The 21,984-nt window shown below is 38.1% G+C and overlaps 1 long non-coding RNA gene across 2 annotated transcripts in view; it reads right to left on the reverse strand.

The window, feature by feature from the left end:
• LOC309844466 overlaps positions 1 to 21,984 on the reverse strand; it is a 71,775-nt gene that overhangs the window by 32,322 nt on the left and 17,469 nt on the right. The gene's annotated exons all lie outside the window — the stretch shown is intronic.

The raw sequence follows: 21,984 nt of genomic DNA on the forward strand, positions 1-21,984 counted from the left end.
CAGTATTAAACTTAAATGCCACTCAAACGTTTCTACCTCAAAGGTTGCTCTAAGTGACAACCATTTTTGACCCTACTAGTCTCTGCCTTTCTAGGGTGGGTGTTTTATTAGAACTGTCCATAAAAGACTGCATGGCAGTGAGTTCTGCAGTGGAGAGAACAGGCAGTGATTTCTATACATCTGGAATGCCAGGAAGCAATGAGCAGTTTGATATAACGACAATATTCACAAGATCACAGTCTTGAAAGGAACTCCCAGAGATCGTTCTGTCCAGTGTGTTGCCTCTAGGTAGATCCGCACTAAACAAATGCACTAAAACTTCAGAAAAGAGGATTCCACAGACTTCCTTGATAACAAAGTTCACCTTACAATAAGTCTAATCCTAGAGGAAACTTTTTCTCTACCTTCCCAAGCCCCTGTACTTCACACTCATTCCTATTTCTCCCAAATTGAGGAGCGTTGAAATCCCACACAATCCACCACCGGAGGAAGCAGAGTATAATGTATTGGTCAAACTTTTTCAAAAATTAGGAGTCCTTAAATTTTTAATTAGGTATAATGCATTATACTCCAGGTGTTATTTATATAGCTTCTATTTGCTGCATATGCTCAAGGGCTATTTTTTGAGTGCCGTATGTCTGAACACCATGCTAGAACTTTTTTTTTTTTTAAATGAGGCAAGCTGGATCGAGTTCTAGAGTCTCTTTTTAATAGGTGTTGCCCATATTGCCAAACACGTGCTATATCCCTTTAATATTTAATATCCAAATACAGAAAAGAAGGGGAGAGAGGCTCTTGGGTGTCTCAGTCAGTTAAACATCTGATGTCAGTCAAACATCTGACTCTTGATTTTGGCTTTGGTCATGATCTCCGGGTGGTGAGATCTGCCCCCTGCTTCATTCCCTCCCCCGTTGCTCCTCATCTTTAAAAAAAAAAGAAACAAACAAACAAACAAAGACTGATTCTCTGTCTCCCTCTGCCCTCTCCCTGTCTGGATGTGCTTGCACTGTCTCTAAAAAAGAGTGAGGGGAGGGAAGGATAGAAAGAGAGACACAGAGAGAAAGAAAGAAGGGGGTGAGGGAGGGAGGAAATTATTTGTCCATTGATTTGAGATCTGCATGGAACTCACTGCTATGCTTTTTGAGTCTGATGTGAGGTCATCCTGTTTCTCATTGCTCAATGCTGACGCAATGCAGGGAAAAGGGGAGGGAGCAAACAACCAGTGGACCACAGATGGCTTTGGGTTCCACGCAAGACAATGGGTAGCTTTGTGTTCCATGGTTGGGTCTAGATTCCAGGAGAGCATGAAAGAGCACATAGAAGATAATATGAGAACAGAAGGTGATTTATTTATGGCCATCGAGGATGATTCCTTTCTTGCTCCCTTTCCTTACAATGCCTTAGGCAAACCTAAAATTCTTCCCTTACAATGGTAAAAGTACAAGATCAAAATAAGTTTAAGGAGTAGATTTTCTCTTCTGTAGGTTTCAGAAGTGAAATAGTTTAATTATATCTGGAATCCCCATTAATTGATGGTATTTATTAAAATGCAACACTTCATTTGGTTTTGTAAAGAATTGAACTACGGACCTCTAACAAATTCAGTATAACTTTTTATTTCAATCAAGTGGCTAGCTCATTTTCACTGTACCATATGTTTTACACAATTATCACAATTAATCTTCACCCAATGGAAGAGACAGTTGTTCTCAAAGTTTGGTTCCTGAACCAGCAGCATTACTCAGGAATTTGTTAGAAATGTAAATTCACAGGCCTCACCTCAGACCTACTGAATCAGAAACTCTAAGGAAAGGACTAGCCATCCATGTTCTAACAAGCCTTCTGGGTAACTCTCACACACACACTATAGTTGAGAATCACTGAGTAATGGAGTATTCCCATTCTAGAGTTAAGAAAATTAAAGTACAAAGAGTTTAAGCAATTTCCAGAAGACCACACAGCTAGAAAGTAGTCAAGGCTATATGATTCCAAAGCCCTTGCTCTCAATTATGAGGTTATGTTCCATGATGGACTCAGTTTACTCCGGAAACCAGTGTCAAGAATATACACAAATAAGAAATAATACTCCAGAGGAAGAATTCAGATTTAAAAAAAAATCAACAGCATATGGCTTAAAACATGTTTTGCTTGGTTAAATTTCTATCTATAAAATTCTTGAACTGAAGAAGTTATGATTCAGAGTGTCAAGTCAACCACCAGGTAAGTGATGGGAAGGACTGGCTGGACTCAGAAGGCACAGTGAGCAGACAGCTCCTATCCCATGTAACAAGGCAGCTATTAGACTCAATGCCTACAGAATGATGCTACACCAAAAATAATCTCTTAAGGGAAGTCATTAATTCAGATTTGTGAGGGAAATCTTGCAACCTTAAAATATTAGCTACTAATTCATGAATTTTGAAAAAATGACACAGATTTAAAAAAAAAACACATAGATTTTGCTTACAGGGTGCCATTTTGCAACCTCTCACTGAGAAATTCTCATAACATTTAAAGAACACAGATCAGAAGACTAAGGGGATATAAGATTTATGGATAATATGTGTGGGGAGAAGTGTGGGAAATTGAACTTTTGGAACTATGTTCACGGATCACATTATCAAAAGTGGGCCTAAACCTTATGGCTATGTCATAGTGGCCCATTTTATTAATTCACAGCTTGGAACAGTGTTTCATAATACCATGGTATTTGTACATTCTTCACTGAGATCATGTGACTGCAGACCCTGGTTTCACAAGCAACTGTTTGAGTGAATGTTGGAAAATAAGCTTTTGAGGAATATGTCAAGTGTTTATGTGGGCACCATTTTAAATTCTCATTGAGAAAGCCACTCTATGGACTGAAAAACATTCAGAGGAAGCAAGTTTGGAAAGGTTACTGCAAAATCCATCTCAACTGCAAACAGAAGTGATTTTAATGCCTGTTATTTTGGAAGCAGTTCAAAGTTGTTTTTTCCATTGTAAATAGCATTAAAGTGCTCTGTGGAGGCAAGTATTACTTTTTTCTTGGCCCACTGCACTTCAGTAATGGCTCTTATACACTGAAGGCACAACAATAAGACTCAGGAAGTTATGCACAGTATATCAGGGACAGCAGAGGAGAAGTGGGAGGGGAGAGGAGGTCATATGGTAAGTATAGAAAAGAAAAATTTGGGGCGGAGATGCTGTGCATGTGAATACCAGCCAAGACAGGCAACATCTGGAAAACCTGCTCTGTATTATGTGGTCATTCCACAAACTTTTCCAAGGAATCACATAAGGAGAATATTACATTTTAATTAGAGTTGGGATTGATCCAGAGAAAGGGGGAAAAGCATGGTTTGGTGAATGAGCTGTATTTTAGTTTGGCTGGGTCCGTGAAACACAATTAACTGCTTAGTTCCCTCCAGAGGTGCTCAGCCTATTCCAATGGCTCCGTGATTTAATGAAACATTACACTGGACTCTTGACTAGTCCTAACCTGTAAAAGGAAAGCAGAAGCAATGGGTGAGTGTCAATTGAAGAAAAGAGGTCAAATCTGGACCTTTTTGTGGGGATGACCCCAGAAAGCCAAAGGGATATCCTTATTGCCTCCTTAATTTCTTACTTATGTCAAATAGCAAGTTTATTAGTTATTCTCTGAAGGTAAAAGGTAATCAGGAAAGAATAGGCACATGAATGTGATGAAATATAAAATTTATTTAAGGTAATATTCTATTTCATCTTATGAGAAAATTTATTTAAGGTAATACTCTATTTCATTTTATGAGAAAATACAAGTATTGTGTCAAGAGTTAAAATAGTCCACATATCTGAAATCCTCCCTAATAGAAATTAAATTCATTTTAAGTGCTAATAATTTATTACTTTTTTTAAAGAAGCATCTGAAAATTTAAATTTAATACAGGTACTATTATTAGAAAAGAGTGAAAGAAATATTTCTCAGAACTTTGTCATTGTGTACAAATTCATCATTGTATATTGAGCTCAAACTATACAGTGGGAACTGTCCTAGAGGAACCAACCCCTCCACTCAAAGGACTAACAGTCAAGTAAGACAGACAAGGCAGAGAACCTTGAAATGTTAATAGCAATATAAGACAATGATGTATATAATGGTAGTCAGTTAAGTTGCGAAGCTAATGGCTCAGAAAGAAGCACCATGGACTCTGGGGGTTGCCAAAGCAGGGGTGGCTTCCTGAGAAAAGTAGCGTTTTTCTGGTCCTTGAAGGCTGAGCAGAATCCAGAATAGTGGAGAGCAGACAGAGGATCAAGCAGTGAGTGGGCTATGCTCTGAGCAAATGCTGAGGAAGGCATTAGGAATGTTCAAAGGGGAGACCTGACTGGCTGAGAAGAGGCTGTGGTGATCTTTTAAAGCAACCAGTGGCCAGAATGTATATATAACGCATTGACAAATGCCCTAGATAAGGTATTACATAGGGACTATAGAAGTCTTTGTTTGAGGAAGGAGCCTCGGTGTAGGGAAGAAAGGCTTGTAACTGAAAAGGGCTCAAATGAGTAGCTAGAGATTTCAGGAGTACACATACATAAAATATGCCAGGAACCCACAAAGTGGGATGCTTGCAAATGATTAAGGGATGTTTTTTCTTCAGTGGTATCTCTGTGGCACATTACAGTTTGGACATGATGATGTCCACTGTGATTTCGGTGTTTCCCTCCCTTTATACCCCAGACCCCAAATTATTATGCCATCTGAAATAGTCTAAATTCCTGACCCCTTGCATTATTGACCCCATGCCAATAACATGTCAACTCCTTTTCTTTCTTCTTTAAGCGTATCTTCTCCAGACAGTATTTGGCCCTTATACTTGAGCTACAGACTTCCCAGAAGTTGGAGAAATCCTGCAAAGAAGGAACATGGCATCTGATTCTTGGAATTACCCTCCCTCCGTCCTCTTCCAGCTGCTGTGTATATACAGACTGCTCAACTCGACTTAATAAGAAAGCTCAAAATGTTTCCCAATTCAGAACATAGCCCTGCATGCTGTTCCCTCTAGTCTAACCAGAAATCCCATTCTCCTCCTCCTCTAACGCAATAAACCAAATCTAATTGGAGAATAATTATAAAATACACTGATGTGCAATTTGTTTCACTAACCCAATAATTAATTAATATGCTACTTATGGTTCGGAAGAGCTCTTAAGACACAGCAAAATTCTACTAGATGAAAGAGAATATCAAAGATATAAACCAGAAGCAGCATCTTTACATAAGACAGACCAGGAGAAAAAGACAAGACCTACTTAGCCCTTTTGAAACTATGGTGAGAGATTTTTTTCACCCCACTGAGGATTCTCCTTTTGCCCTTTTTACATGTGAATGAGATGAATTGTTTTTACAGATGAATTGGTAGCTGAATCCAGCTAGTGGATGGGTTTTTGTTGTTGTTTGTTTAAATTTTCCAACCACTAGATGCTTTCAGGTGAGAGAAGAGTCCTCATCAATGGAACCCATCTCCTAGGGACTCGCGTGACTTGAGTATACAACCAATGCTCAGCAATACACAACTCCCAGTTGCTTTGGCCTTCACACAATTGAAAATTAAAGCAGGAAATGCCTTGGATTTTCCTTTTCATTACTTAAAATGTGCAGTATGCATAAATTACTCTGGAGATTTCATTTAAAATGATTATTAAGGGGTGCCTGGGTGGCTCAGTGGGTTAAGCCTCTGCCTTCGGCTCAGGTCATGATCTCAGGGTCCTGGGATCGAGCCCCGCGCATCAGGCTCTCTGCTCGGCGGGGAGCCTGCTTCCTCCTCTCTCTCGCCCTGTCTCTCTGCCTACTTGTGATCTCTCTCTCTCTGTCAAATAAATAAATAAATAAAATCTTTAAAAAAAAAAAAGAAAGAAAATTATAAAAAAAAATAAATAAAATGATTATTAACCTACCTTCTATTTGCCTCTGGAGAAGGAAGAGTTGAAGCTAAATCAAACTCTGTAATTTCAGCAATGAACAATTGTTAAATGATCATCAAATCTTTTAAAATATCTTTTTTTTTTCTTTTTAGACAAATGAACATGTTCCTTGTAGCTGGGTGCAAGATTCTGAATGAAACCAGGCAATGGTGCACCAATGCACCTTCATAAACTGAAGGATATTATGTTTAATTTTAATCCTTACAACTCTGTCTGTACAACTGGCTTTTCTCTTTAGAAGTGTCATGAACTCTTCTTTAGAGAACAGGCCCCCTGGGAAGCTACAGTGTTTCTCATCTAAGGTGACAGAGCCTGAGATGATCCAGAACGGTTCACCTTTATATCCTCTTCTTCACAAGGCTCCTGGAGCCTTTCTTTTAATCAGCTTTATTTCCTTGGCAAAGCATGCTTGAAGCATTTTCCTGGCTCAGTGTGGGTGTGCCTGTGTCAGAACCCTGTTTTCCTGGAGACCTCATGTTTGTGCAGCAACACAGTTCATTTTGGCAGGCCAGCACCATACATGACGAATGAGGACTCAAAACCTACAAGTTCAGCTGATTTCCAATCTAAGGCTCATACGACGGAAGTAGTAAATCCGCTGCAATGTGGTTCTTTGCCAGGGTCTGCATATGAGTACTGCTTTGTGTTTTTATTGCTTTTAACATGAGGTCTGAGATTCAGCTGAGACTTGCCTCATTTTATAAAAAACAACTGATCGATTGCCTACCTATTGTTTGCAACAAAGGATGTACTACACTAAGTCATTGTCTTTTTAATCCACATTTCTTTTACATGGGATGTTATGTTGAAATGGGAGAGACTTTCTGCTCACACACAGCAGTTAACTATTCAAATCCCTTCCGTCAGTGTCTCACCTGATTCTTTTGATCGTGCAGCAGAAATCTCCTGAACCTGGCAAAAAGAGCAATATTTATGCAAACTTACTTTTTAGGAACATGGACCTATTTTGAGAAATTCTTTTTATCTTTCAAACAAAAATACCAGCTCATTTTATAACCATGGGATTTTCTTTACTAGAGAATTCGTCAAGCCAAATATTTTGGACTCATCCCGTGTCGATTCATGAAAGGAATGCTGATTAGGAAATTCCATTTATTATATGAAACCATACTGGACAAAGATAAGACAAACTTGCTTAAATGAATTACGATTTGGAGGAATTTCCAAACTATAGAAAACTGAAAGGAACAACTCCCTTCCTTTCTAACTCTTCAAATCCTGCACTATCCATCCTCAATGGTACTATCATATTTCAGATTTTAACTGTCTAGAGTCTATAGAAAAATATTTTTACCTGTTTTTCTCATCTTATAGAAACCTCATCATGGCATAATATGTGCATGGATTTTTTTAAAAATAAAGACGATTGTGGCAATAAGGCAAATGAATAGATGCATTCAATGCTGGAAAGCATCAAACAACTTGATAAAGTAGATTAAATAGATTACAGACTTCCTACAGATCATTTTAATATAAGCTAAAATATGCAATGAGCACAATGGTTGCTTAATAAATGTTTACTGATGTGATAATAAAGTTCACATAAAACAAGGCTTCTCAAACTCTTTGTGCAAGAGAATCAACTTGTGGTTGTATTAAGAGTAGATTCTTGAAACGGTCTTCAGAAATTCTGATTTGATAGTTGTGGAGAGGGTCCCAGGAATCTGCAGGTTTGGTCATACCCCAGTAATCCAGGTGTAAATGGCCCATGGGCCACACTTTGAAAAAATATTGCCATGGGGCATGAATTGTAAAGCAAGCCAGATTTATTTCCCGTAAGTACAGAGCACTTCACAAAGCAATAGGATGACCAATGCTCTCCAAAGAGCAGAAGGAACTTTGCCAACCTAGAAGGATAGGAAATTCTGTTCATTTGTTCATTTACTCATTCCTTCCTTCTTCAGATTCCACTGAGCACCTATGACAAAGCATTTATTGGTTTGCCAGGCCCTGTGGCTGCTGGGTGAGCCCACAGAGAAGCCTGGTGTTGAATGAAGAGAGAGCTTTCTTTTTCTACTTGAATTTTCCTTTCTTTGAGGGTCCTAGTCATTATTGCACAAGTACATGGTCCTTGCTTCCAAAGAGGCCCCACATGAACTCCTGCATTCTGCTTCCTCCTTTCAGTGCTCAGAGCACTCTAACTCCAGAGGTTGAAGCAGTTGGCTTTGAGCTTGAGCTCTTATCACCTGACATCAGGCTGGACTATCTTTGGTTTTGTTTCATTGGGTTCTTTTATTGAGATATAATTGGCATATAACATGGTATTAGTGTCAGATATACAACATAATTTGATATATGTATATTATGAAATGACTACCACAAAAAGTCTAGTTAACATTCATCACCACATAGTTTTTTCCTTTGATGAGAACTTTTAAGGTCAACTCTCTTGGAACTTTAAAATATACATTACAGTATTATTAACTATAGTCACCATGTTGTATATTATATCCTTAGTTTAGTTCAGTTTTTGTTTTGCTCTTTTAGATTCCACATATAAATGAGATCATATAGTATCTGTATACTATATACAGTATATATATACATATAGATATATAGATATACATCTATATATATAGATATGTAGTACCATAAATATCTATATATTGATATATAGTATCATATAGTATCTGTCTTTCCCTGAATCTTTGTTTTGATGATAGAGGTATAGCATGGAAGCCAGTTTAACACCAGCACAGGCAAAGTGGGGAAATTCTGTATTGGGGAAGTGGATATTTTTTTCAACAAAGAGTTCGTTTTCTACTGAGGATAAATTAATGATGTCATATAACTCACTTTCAACATGTATTGCTTTTTCCCTTCAATCTAAAGTCCAGGCCAATTAAATTTAGCCTTTAAAATAGACCACATTCCAAATTCCTTAGAACTGTATGAAAATAAATCACATTTAATACCACCATATGTACTACCTGGTATATAGCTCAGATAAATAGTATTCTCAAGAAAGCTCTGATACAGGATATTACTCACATAAAATGATGGAACATACATTGCCAACCAGTATAGGAGAAGCCAAAAGTCCTCTTGTTCTATGTCTTGAAGCCCTGACTTTATTTATTTATTTTTTAAGATTTTATTTATTTATTTGACAGAGAGAGATCACAAGTAGGCGGGGTGGGGGGAGCAGTCTCCCACTGAGCAGAGAGCCTGATGTGGGGCTAGATCGTGACCTGAGCCGAAGGCAGAGGCCCCACTGAGCCACTTTGGCACCCTGAAACCTTGACTTTAATGTAGTGTCTGTGGTAGGATACGCTATCAAATGCTAAAAACTTTCAATTTGGTTTTATATCTAGAGAAGTTCTATTTCCAGAAATGGTAGCAGCGGGTTTCTTTCAAACCAGATTTCCTATAGAAAACAATGAAAAATACTGAATAAAATATTAATACAAAAAGTCTCATAAATATATCAATAAGCTGACAAGGCTGTAAGGAACTACTAGGCCAAAATCTAAGGGAAAGAAGACATAGAAGAAAGACCTGAGCATCACAGATATTTTTAATCCAGAAGGCATTTGCTGAGTTTTGTTGGTCATATCCAGAGGTAGACAAAAGTCAAGGCTCAGGGCCAATTTAAGACGGAGCCTAAGAAAAATCCTTCCTCATATTAAACGGAGCCCAAGGACTACACCGTCAGAGAACATAACAACCAGAAGTGAACTAGCCTCCATTGTACCCATTTGTGAAGAAGGGAAGAAAGGTGGTGGGGTAGGTGGGAGGACAGAGAAATCCGTCGCCAAGATGTCACAGCCATAGGCCAGTTTGTAGGGATTTGTAGTCCCGGGATTTGCAGTCCCTGGAAGTTTCAGAGAACCTCAAACTCTGAACCTGATTTAAAGTGGTAGAAGACTGATAGCGCCCACAAGCACCAGGCAGAAGCAAAACCTCTCTGGAGAATGTGCCTTCGTGACAAGTCTCAAACACTCCCACCAGTAATTTTTCAAAGACAAAGAAAAGTACACACACAAAATTTACCAAACATACTAAAACAAGACACAATGAGCAAATCTGTTATTTGCTAGGTATCTCAAAATTTTGCTCCAGAGAATAAGGATCACTAGACTTGAGGATGACAGCTCTACTTCCCCAGAGCAGGTGTCCTTTAACCCACTGAATATTTGATGAAAAGTTTCTTTAGCTAGAAATGATTAAAATACCTGTTTAGGTATTTAGGGAACTATAAACACTGGGTTTTCTTTTTTTAAAGATTTTATTTATTTATTTGACACAGAGGGACAGAGGGATCACAAGTAGGCAGAGAAGCAGGCTCCCTGCTAAACAGAGAGCCCAATGTGGGGCTTGATCCCAGGACCCTGGGAACACGACTTGAGCCGAAAGCAGAGGCTTTAACCCACTGAGCCACCCAAGTGCCCACACTGGGTTTTGTTAATTACATGACTCAGAGTGGCCATCCTTGACAACTAAGAAGCCAAACAGTAAAAGTTATCAAATTCCTTCAAGTAAGAAACTTATCTACTTGGAAGGAAACTTTGTATGTGTGAGGAATACAAAGAGCACATGATCTTCTTTATAATTTTAAAAAACAAAAGAGGAAAGATTTAGTATCTTTACCCATTTTCAGAGGCAAAAACTGAGATATGGAACTGAATCCCAGGTGACAAGAAGGTCAGAGGCAGCACAGAGAAGTGACCTATGGTCCCCTCTAGATTCTATATGGCACATCACATTAGTCCAACTGCTCTCATGTAAATTCATCAGGCCTTTTGATTTTGTTCATGTGTTTTAGATTCAAAAAATGTATTTGCCAGAATTCTTTGCCCTTAATTTTAAAAACCATGTGTGTTTTAGGGTCAATTTAATCTGCATGTTTCCTATTTTCTTATAATTAAACCATCAAAATACTGTCCTTTAAAAACTATTTGATGTCCACAAAATCATCTGAGCCCTTTCAATAAGCTTCTTAAAAGGGTTTTTATCCCACTTAAAAACAGAAGTTGCACTGTGTTATGGGTGACCTGCTGCAGAAACCAAGAATCCCCTTTAAATTCCAAAATCCTTGAAGTCTGAATAATTTCTGCACTTGGAGAAAATGAGTTCACCCATTGCTAAAGTTTCTGTGTTGCTAAAGAAGACATTTGGAGCAAAGATGAGTTCCATAAGAGGGGAAATCAGAGCTGCAGAAGAAATTGAAGGTATGTGAATTTTGCTTAGACCCCTGAGGAATAGCTGGAAGCCTAACTTGTCACATTGCCATCCACAGAGCGAGAAAAAAGCTCAAATGCACATCAAATGTTTGACAGGACTAAAAAGAAATGTGATGTCCATATGAAATAATATTTGCTCATAATGCTAAGAAAACAATGGAGTATAAATGCATGGATTTCAGCACATCCAATTTGCTCTCTAGCATAATTCTCTGCTGTTGGCAGCCCATGGAAAACCCTTAATAATATTTACCAACATTGAATAATTAATTCCTTATAAAGGAGAAATAGGATTTGTTATTCTAACACTAACTCCTATTACATAGAACTGCAGAACTGTAGTGGCAGGGCCACTGGGTGGAGGTCTTTTGTAGGTTACAGACAGCAAGTCAGGAAAGTGAGCTGGTCTCCCCTGCTCTGCTGGTATTGACAAGAGCCCCAAATCTGAGCAGCAGCTAGCATGCCTGTGAGGGCAAAGCTCTCCAGCCGGGGTCCAGATTATGTGCAGGAGGCATTTCCATGGAACCCATAAATACTTCTGTTCTGAGCAGTTCCCAGCTCTTGGAGAGCACAGGCCTATTATCACCAAGCATCAAATACTGAACAGACAGGATACAGGGGCTTCCCCACCAGGGGAGCTGGCACACGAGCTCTAAGGAAAAGGGATCTGAGTCCATTTCCTACAATTGTTAGAGAAGGATGGTAGCCTGGCCCTTGGGTATTTAAAGTCCTGTGTACATTACTGTTCTCACGTGATCATTAGGATCTCAGCATATCCAGGCCTTAATTATCTTCAGAGAAACTCCCTCTGCTTAGGCACCTGAGAGAATTAAAAGTTTGATTTCTCTATTATAGCTAATAAAATACAGTTTTATTCATAGTTTCAAAGCTCTAGCACATGCATTAAATAACTTCTTTATTAATGCTGTTGATTTTAACCATAATAGCAACAATAACAGTACCAATAACAAGCATTACTAGAACAAGTGAGTTTAGCAAATTCGCAGGACACAAGGTAGATATATAAAATTCAAATGTATTTCTATATACTGACAACAACGAACTATCAGAACTTTTAAACAGCTTTGTCTGTGAGGCACAATTCACATTTAATGCACTGCCTATATTTAAAGTATACAATCTGGAAAAAAATTAAGTGTACAACTTCGTAACTTTTTACATATATGAATGCCTGTGTGTGTGTGTATGTGTGTGTATGAAACCATCACCACAGTCAAGAAAATGAATGTATCCATCATTCTCAAAAATTTTCTCTTTGTAATCCCTCCCTTTCACCCTTCCATGCCTTTTCTCCACCTGCATCTGTTTTCTGTTAATATAAATTAGTCTATATATTTTCTAGATTTATATAAATATATAGAGAGTCTTTCTGGCTTGGCTTCTTTCACTCAGCATTATTTTAAACTTCATTCATGTTGCTTGGAATGCTTGGAACTTCTTGGATTTGTAGACTTATAATTTTGATCAAATTTGAAAATTTGTTCAATCATTATTTCTTCAAATACTTTTTTATTCCCCCTTTTCTCCTTCAAGAAATCTGTAACACATACATTGGGACTCATTAGACCACTGATGCTCTGGGGTTTTTTTAAGGAGGTATTTTTCAGTCTTTTTTATCTCTGAGTTTCAAGTTTTTATTGCTTCAAATTTACTCAATTTTTTCCCTCTTCGGGTTCAATCTGCCATTAATTCCACCCAATAAATTTCTCTACCCAGGCACTGTTTTCATCACCAGAAGTTCAATTTAGGCATTTTATTTTATACTGTTCATGCCACTACTTAACATTTTTCATTGCTCCTCTAGTTTCTTGAACACATGAAATACTTACAGAAACTTTTGATGTCCTTATCCACTAATTCTAGTATCTGGGTCAGCTTCAGTTGGATAAATTTTCTCCTAATTTCACATTTTTTTTCTATTCCTTTGGATGTCTGGTAAATTTTTATTGCATTCCAGACACTATGAATTTTACCTTCTTGAGTGCTGGATTTTTTTTTTCATTCCCAAATATTTTTGTGCTTAGTTCTGGAATATAGTTATATTACTTGGAAACATTTTGGTCCATTTGGGTCTTGCTGTTAAGCTTTCTTAGTTAGGAGCAAGTGCAGCATTTGGCCTATGGTTTATGAGTTTTATGGGGTTTTTCTACTCTAAATGGTAGGAACAAAAGCTATTTTTGACACTGTTGACTCTAAATTTTTGGGTGATTCTTTCCCTGCTCCCTGATAGTTTCCTCTACAGCATGCACTGACCAATAGTAGACTTAGAGGGGCTCTCTGCAGACCTCTGGATACTCCCTCAGTGCTGTTCTGTTCTTTCCAGTGCACTGACCTACAAACTCTAGCCATCTTAGCCTCCCTAAACTCTCACTTCCACTTTCTCAACTCAGGAAGATTGCCAGGCTCGGTCTGAATTGCTGTCCCTCTGCTATAACCTGGAAACACTCCAAGCCATGATCCAGGCAATTATAGAGCTCTCCTTATTTTTTTTTTCCATCAGTCAAAAATCACTGTCTTTCGTTGCCTGATGTCTCATGGCTTAAGAAATATTATTTTATATATTTCGTTCAGCTTTTCAGTTGCTCCAGTTGAGAGGACAGAGTCAGTCCTTGTCCAACTTGGCTAAAAATAAAAGTTCACAGTTGGAAACTGAAATTTAAAATATATACTATTTATAATAGCATCAAAATATAAAACTCTTAGAGAAAAAATTAGTACAGTGTGTGTAAAACCTACATATTGAAGATTATAACACATTCTGAGAGATGCTTGAAATGGACCCACGTAAATGAAGAGGTAAACTGTGTTTATCTATTAGAAGACACAGTACTGATAAAAAGTCAGTTCTTCCCAAATTGGCCCATTGACTCAATGTGATTTCAACCAAATCTCAGCAGGTTTTTTAATAGAAATTGGCAAAATGATTTTAAAACTTTATATGGAAATGCAAATGAAAATCTAGGAAGCTGAATTATTCTGAAAAAAGAACAAATTTGGAGTAATTATGCTACCCAATTTCAACCCTTGTTATAAAATTATAATAGTAAAGATGGCGTGGTATTAGAATGAATAGAGAAATATAGGTCAATGAAACAGAATCCAGGAGCCAGAAATAGATCCCCATATCCATGGCCAGTTGATTTTCAAGAAAGGTGCCATGATGCCAATTCAGTGGGATAAAGGATAGTCTTTTCCAGTAAAAAGATCCTGGAAGAATTGATCATACAGGGAAAAAAATTTCTAGGACCAAACTCACACCATATACAAAAATTAACTTAAAACATATCACTTAACTGTAATATCTAAAATGATAAAACTTCTATAAGAAAATACAGGGAAAAACTTCAATTTGAATTAGGAAAATGTTTCTTAGCTAGGGCACACAAAAATAAATCATCCACAGAAGAAAAACTACACCAAACTGGTCTTCATAAAAAATTAAACTGTAATAGTCAAGGGGTGCCTGGGTGGCTCAATCAGTTAAGCATTAGACTCTTGATTTTGGTTCAGGTCATGATCTCACCATTGTGAGATGAAGCCCTATACCCAGCTCCACGCTGCTGAGTGTGGAACCTAAACATTCTCACCCTTCTGCTCCCTCTCCCTCTGCTCTTTCCCTCCAGCCATTCTCCATAAAACCCCCACCCCAACCCATCCTGCTTGCGTGCCAACTTTCTCTCTCTCTCCAAAAAAAAAAAAAATCTGACTCCATTTTGATGTTTGATTTTGACTGCTGACTTTCAAACCATTCCCCTTTCCCCTTCTGCCCCACATCTGGGCTAGCTGATAAGAAAGCCCAGGGGCTCCCACCTTTGTTGCCAAAAGGAAGTTCAAAACATGCAAACCTTGGCTCTTATGCACAGGAACCCTCACTCCAGCTCCATTCCCCAAACACAGTACAAACAAAACCAGTCTCTTTTCCTTGCTCTCTCAAGACAATTTGCTCCTGCTTAGAAGCCTGCCAAGCTTTCCAGAGAATATCTCATTACTGAGTAATAATCCTTTCATATCTTCCAGGTGTGGTCTCAACACCTAAATCAAATTTGGTGGGGAGGAATCCATCCTATTTCTATAGGATAACCACCTAAAACTTTTACACTTCAAAAGACTCTGTTGTGTCTCAGGATAAAACATTTGCAAGCACATTTCTATAAGGTGTGTTTGTCTAGAACATATAAAAGAACTCTTAGATCTCAAAAATAAGAAAATAACTCATTTTAAAAATGGGTAAGAAGAAGAAGGAGGAGGAGGAGGTGGTAGTATATAAATGACAAATCATCATATGAAAGTTGTTGAACATAATTCATCTTTAGGAAAATGTAAATTAAAACAGATATCATGGAAAAAAAAACAGATATCATGGGATGTGTGGGTGGCACAGTTGACTGGGTGACAACTCTTGGTTTCAGCTCAGGTCCTGACCTCAGGGTTGTGGGACTGAGCCCCACTGGGCTTTGCACATGTGGGGGGAGTCAGAGGGAGAGGGAGAGTCCCAAGCAGACTCTGTGCATAGAGTCTGCTTGGGACTCTCCCTCTCCCTCTGACTCGCCCCACATGTGTGCTCGCTCTTTCTCTCTTTCTCTGAAATAAATAAATAAATAAAAATCTTTTTTAAAGAAAGAGAGAGAATAGATATCACTCCACAGCTACTAGATTAACTAAAATTACAAAGACCTACAATACTCCATATTGCTAAAGATATAGAACAACTAGAAATTTCATACATGAATAGTGGAAATGCAAAATGGTACAGCCACTTTAGAAAGCTGTGTGGTCAGCCACAGCAATTTCTCTCAAGACATGTCTCCAAAGGCAACAAAAGTGAAAATGGACTTTTGGGACTTCATCAAGACCAAAACTTCTGCGCAGCAAAGGAAACAGTCAACAAAACAAAGAGGCAGCCCATGGAATGGGAGAAGATATTCGCAAATGACACTACAGACAAAGGGCTGATATACAAGATCTATAAAGAACAAAGAACTCTTCAAACTCAACATTCAAAAAACAGATAATCATGTCAAAAAATCGGCAGAAGACATGAACAGACACTCTCCAAAGAAGACATATGAAAGGCTAGCAGACACTTGAAAAAATGTTCATCATTAGCCATCAGGGAGATTCAAATCAAAACCACATTGAGATACCACCTTAAACCAGTGAGAATGACCAAAATCAACAAGACAGTAAATAACAAGTGTTGGAGAGGATGTGGAGAAAGGGGAACCCTCTTACACTGTTGGTGGGAATGCAGGTTGGTGCAGCAACTTTGGAAAACAGTGTGGAGATTCCTTAAGAAATTAAAAATAGAGCTACCCTATGACCCTGCAATTGCACTACCGGGTATTTACCCCAAAGATACAGATATAGTGAAAAAAGGGCCATCTGTACCCCAATGTTCACAGCAACAATGGTCACAGTCACCAAACTGTGGAAAGAGCCAAGATGCCCTTCAATAGATGAATGGATAAAGAAGATATGGTCCATATATACAATGGAGTATTATGCCTCCATCAGAAAGGATGAATACCCAATTTTTTATCAACATGGACGGGACTGGAGATTATGCTGAGTGAAATAAGTCAAGCAGAGAGAGTTAATTATCATATGGCTTCATTTACTTGTGAAGCATAAGGAATGACATGGAGGTCTTTGAGAGAAGGAAAGGAGAAGTAAGTTGGAAATTGGAGGGGGAGACGAACCATGAGAGACTGTAGACTCTGAGAAACAAACTGAGAGTTTTGGAGGGGAGAGGGTAGGAGGCTGGGTGAGCCTGGTGATGGGTATTAAGGAGAGCACATATTGCATGGAGCACTGGGTGTGGTGCCTAAACAATGAATCTTGGAACACTAAAAAAAAATAAATTAAATTAAAAAAAAATAGAAAGCAGCATGGCCATTTCTTATCAGATTAAACATACACTTATTTTACAACCCAGCAATCCCACTTTTTAGGTATTTACCCAATAAAAATAAAAAAATACCCATATAAAGACTCGTACTCAAATGATTATATTAACTTCTTTCATAATAGCCAGAAACTGGAAATACTCCAAATGCCTACCAACTAGTCAATGGACAAACAAAATATTGTGTATCCACATAATGAAATATTATTCAGTAATAAAAAGGAACTACCGATACACACATTATGAATGAACATTAAAAGCATTGTGCCAAGTGAAAGAAGCCAGACACAGAAAACTACACACTGCATGATCCCATTTATATAATACTGTACAAAGGATTAAAGCAAAGATTTAATGGGAGATAAGTGATGCCAACAGGGCACACAGAGTTTTGGGGATTCTATAACATCACTGTAGTGTCAGACATATGATTATATATATTTGTCAAAACACAACAAATCATACCTTAGAACTGGTACATTTTATTATATGTATATTACATCTAAATGAAAAATTTTTAAATTAGTATCTACCATCTATTGACTGGTGAAGTGTTATATTGGACTTTTTAGATTATTCCCTATTTCACATACTATCTTACTCGATCCTTGCATAATTTCAGCATGGTTGAGGTATGATTCTATAGACATGGCTCAGGGAGACCTAGGGATTTCCACAAGATTATATTATCTGTAGATATATTGCAGGGTTTGAATCTTTTATTCTAAATTCAGTGTTCTTTCACCTACAAAACCGTTTCTTCATGAAAAAACGGCTTTTAAATCTTTCCTTGATATTTTCAACATATTGTTTTATACTATCTTAAGTAATCAAGAAAAGAGATACAGACCATTGAAATCTAATCTTTAAAAAATTCAATTTTTTTAGTTCAATTATTTATAAAAATCTTTATAATTCTGTATGCAGCCACTTTATTTAGCAGTTATTCTGTATTTTATAATAATTTATATATAAAATATATAATATATATTATATATATTATAATATATCACCCTATATAATAATTTATCACCCTAATAGAATACTCTCTTAGAAATTAGCATATTCTCTCTTTTACTCAGAAACCTTGGAAGGACTGACCATGAAGTTGATAAAGGAAATGTCCCATTGTAGGTTAGCTACAAAGGATTTTTTTGATCTTTAGACCTGAATAAGTATTGTTTTTGTCACAGTTGACCTGGAAATAGAGAGAATTTGTTGTCTCAGCCTTATATTCTACTGCTTAGCATGATGGCTAAGAATATCACCATGATGGATTTTGCCATATCTGTGAGCCACTTATGCTATTATTTATTTAGTTTTTCTTTAAGCCTCTTATTTTTTTCTATCTATTCTGTCAACAGTAATGTCTATAACATCATATATATCATATATACTTTTAAATCATAAACCATATATACTTTTGACATAGACATAGCATAAGTCATATATATTTTTATAATTCATATATACTTTTGACATAGACATACCAAGAGGACAAAAAAGGACATTTCCTTCTACCTCAGAATTTTGGCTAAAGTTTCAAAAACTGATATCTACCCTAGCAATCTAAAGCAAGGTGTCACTAGGTGGCCAAGCTCATTTTTTAGAACTATCAAAACAAGGTTGGTGATTCATCAACAGGAAATACCTTACTGGAGTAGACAGTGTTATGAGGGTCTTCCTTTCTTTCTTTAAGGATCTTCTCCCTTCTTTAAGTAAAGAAATAGAGCCTCAAGAAAACCACCTCATAGGGACTGACAATACTTGTCACACATAGAGGCTGGCCTCTTACCCCCTAGCTGGATGCCAGCTTTGGGGAGTTACAAACCATTAGTGAATTCTTGGTAGAACTCCAAATTGCCTTCCTTGGAACTTGAAGGAACTGAAGAACTCAGAGGGCAAGAGGTTAGGTGATGTTGCCCCAAGTGGCAGTACAAGGAGAGAGGGTCAATCAGATCAAGCTGCATTTCTATAAATGACAGGCAGAGCAAGGTATATGAGCACCTGTGTGCCCTGTGTATAATGTCCCAGCAAGTACTCAGGTGAGAGCTATCTTGAATGGAAGCTGCCCCAAATCTACCTGAGATGAGAGAACCCCAGTGGAAAAAGGCCAACTGGGATAAACTGCCAAAATACAGGAGCCAAAGGAGTGTCATACAAAGTTGGAGAGATATTCCATCAGCTTCAGGGAATGGTCTTTAGTGGTGGTGGAAGCAACTCCAAAAGTCTCATAAAAACATGCCCAGCAGGAGCCAGCTTGGGCCTTTGTCATAAGGAAGACAATGACCACAAGCTTACAACAGCTCCAACAAGCCTGTCTTTCTATTGTCCTCAAATCCTCCTCTTCCTCCTGGCCTTGACTCTGGAAGAGTCAGAGCAACACTGTGAATTGGAATCAATGAATCAAGGAGAACAAAATAAAACATCATTCCTTTTTACTACTGTTGAACTTCAGGATCAAGGGTCAGATGGTAGATCATAAAAACTCTGAACTGGATGAGATTGAAATTTGGATTTTCATCTGACTGGAATTTTTAGTACATGAATGTGAAACTGTTTTCCCAATGAAAAAACTAATCACCTGAAAGTAATCTAAAAAGTTATGAAACTGGTCTAGAATATCATCCAGTAGTAGGACAAAGATCAGACAGAACAAGTGGGAAGGCACCAAGGGAATTAAAACAATGATATTTCTTAATTGTATGTTATGGTGTTTGGCCCAATAAATTCAATAAAGTTACTCAGCTAGATGAATTCCTTAGGTAACTTTTTTTAAAGAGAGAGAATGTGAGCGGAAGCGCCAGGGGCAGAGGGGGTAGGTACAGGGCAGGGGAGGGCAGAGGGAGAGGAAGAGAGAATCTTAAGCAGGTCTAAACCCAGCAGGAGAGCTTGAGAGCTCAACCTCACTACCCTAAGGATCATAACCTGAGTCGAATCAAGAGCAAGAGGTTTAACTGACTAAGCCACCCAGGTGCCCTTCAATTAACAATTGTTATAAATAGGGGCACCTGGGTGGCTCAGTGGGTTAAGGCCTCTGCCTTCGGCTCAGGTCAGGATCTCAGGATTCTGGGATCGGGCCCCATATCAGGCTCTCTGCTCAGCAGGGAGCCTGCTTCCCCTTCTCTCTCTGCCTGCCTCTCTGCCTCCTTGTGATCTCTGTCTGTCAAATAAATAAATAAAAACGTAAAAAAAACAATTGTTATAAATAAAAATATTCATTCATGCATCCCTAAAATCATGTTACACATCCCCAGTGGTTCTTATTCTGTATTCCACACTTTAAGGGGAAAGATTGAGTCATATCACATTAGAATAAGGAGACCGTGATAGCATTTCCATGATAGCATTGACACTTGGCTGTCACTTAAGTGTCAAACAGAATCATTTAGTAATAAGGACAGAATTTCAGAGACAGCAAATGACTTGCTCCAAATCATACAGCTTCTTCTTTTACTTACCCAGAACTCAAGTATTCTAAAGTCCTAGATCATAGTGCTTTCCTGAACACTACATTGCATCCTTGGTTTACTATTGGTAAGTTTTAATATTGTGCTGAAATTTTAATTATTGAATATATTTATATAATTTGTCTGCCTGATGATTACAACAACAATTCTGAATTTCTACAATTTAATTAATCCAATGTTAAAACTCTGGGAAAATAAATTGTCTTCAGATTTCTATTCTATCTCTAGTATGTCTGCCAAGCCACCCACTTACCTCAGGGCTGGGCTTGAAATACTTTGAGTAGGAACTTTTTTGTAGAGTTTTCATGGACTCAACAAATGTTTATTAAATTCCTCATGTGCCAGGCCTGTGCCAGGCACTGGGAGTGTAATAAAAAATTTAGGGTTCTTGCCCTCTAGTTCTTTGGCTCAACAGATGAGAAAACAGGCACAGTAAAGCGTGATGAGTGCTCTGGTAGAGGAGTGCAGACTGGATGATATGAGAATCAAGAGACAACTGACCAGACTCAGGAGGCTCAGGAGGCTCGGGAGAGGCTATGTCTAAATACATAAATATAAATATATAAATGCATATATATTTGGTTCACATCAGGGGTCATGACTAAAGTGCCATGGAGACTGACACTGGTTTCATGATTGTATGTGTGGGAAAAATCTCCTGACAGACCCCACGCCCCACCTGGTGAGGCTCTAGGTGTAAGCTCTTCTCCCTCCCCTACATGATTTGAAAGAAACATTGCACTCTGTGTTGTTTAAGAACAAGAATATGCCTTTAAACTGCATCTCTTCCCCATGATTTAAAAAATGAAGAGGTCAGAATGCACAGCTAACCTGGTCAGAGACTGTGGTAGGCAGAAAAATAGGCTTTCAAGGATATTCACATCTTAAATCCCAGAACCTGTGAATATGTAACCTCACATGGCAAAAGGGACTTTGCAAATATGATTAACGTTAAGGACCTTGAGATGGGGAAAGTATCCTAGATCATCCAGGTGGGCCCAGGCTCCTTAAATGTAAAAGAGGAAATCAGAGAGTCAGAGGCAGATGTGATTAGGGAACAGGAGCCAGAAAGAGAGAGCCTTTCTGTCTTCAAAGAAGGAGAAAGAAGAGTATGAGCCGAGAATTGTCGGTCACCACTAAAAGCTGGAGAAGGCAAGGATTCTTCCCTAACCCTACTGTCACTTTGATTTTAGCACAGTGAGACTGGTTTTGGACCTACAAAATTGTAAGGGAATAAATCTGTGTTGTTTAAGCTGCTAAATTTGTGGTAATTTGTTACAGCAATGATATAAAACTGATATTAAGTCCACGGCTCCTCACTAGAATGAGCTGAAAGTATGGTGAAGAAATGGTTTCCAGAAGTTAATGACATACAAATAAGCAAATGTCAAAGATAACCATCCAAAGTGTTGTGTGTGTGTGTGTGTGTATGTGTGCGTGCGCGCGC

This window comes from Mustela nivalis (assembly GCF_964662115.1).
Source record: "Mustela nivalis genome assembly, chromosome: 11".
Lineage (NCBI taxonomy): Eukaryota > Metazoa > Chordata > Mammalia > Carnivora > Mustelidae > Mustela > Mustela nivalis.